The sequence below is a fragment of the Citrus clementina genome, unplaced genomic scaffold, assembly GCF_000493195.1.
Source record: "Citrus clementina cultivar Clemenules unplaced genomic scaffold, Citrus_clementina_v1.0 scaffold_5, whole genome shotgun sequence".
Lineage (NCBI taxonomy): Eukaryota > Viridiplantae > Streptophyta > Magnoliopsida > Sapindales > Rutaceae > Citrus > Citrus x clementina.
The window spans coordinates 5,134,380-5,135,182 of NW_006262201.1; positions in this window are offsets into that span (position 1 = coordinate 5,134,380).

The following is an 803-nucleotide window of genomic DNA, read 5'->3' on the forward strand; positions in this document are numbered from 1 at the left end:
GCTTAAATTAGAACCCTTGAGGTAAAAATTTTAATGGGGCATTGGTCCTTCCCCTATTTCTAAGTAACAAATGTGTTTTTTTTTAAATAGTTTTTTTGTATTGTTCTAACGTGGTTGGTAGCGTATTCATATTTAGCTAGTGTTTTTTTTTCTTCTTAAATCTAAATAGATATGAATTAGACTAAAATTCTAAATAAAGTTGAATGTATGAATCTAAGTGACATTTTTATTTTTATTTTGAGTTACTAAAAATATGTACTAAGTCATTTGTTTAACTTAAAAAAAATCTAAAAACCAACATTGTTACATTTGTACCCTTATAAATTGATGCTAAACAAATAATAAGCATCTCAAATAACATAAATAAGATAATATATTATCATAACATAAATTATGTTCAGTTGAATATGAATCTTTAATATTCTAGATTAGTATATGTCAATCAATTTTATTGTAGTTTATGATTTTTTATTTGAAAAATATTCATAAAAATATAAAGATAAATAATGCTAGTTTGAAGAAAAGAAAAGAAAAGTAATAGTCTACTGTTATATTATCATAAGTTATAGAGATGGATAATAATGTTAATTAACAAATTTTATTTAGGTAAGGATGAAAATTAATTAATCAGATGTGGATATTTTGAGAATATATACTAATGATGTCATTCACACTTTTTACATTAAGCAAAAATACTAAAAAAATAGCTTAATAACCATGACTAAAGTTAAAAAATGAAAAGGACTTATTTAATTAAGTCAATTAAATCGTAAAGTCAGAAAAAAAAACCATTAGCCATTTCC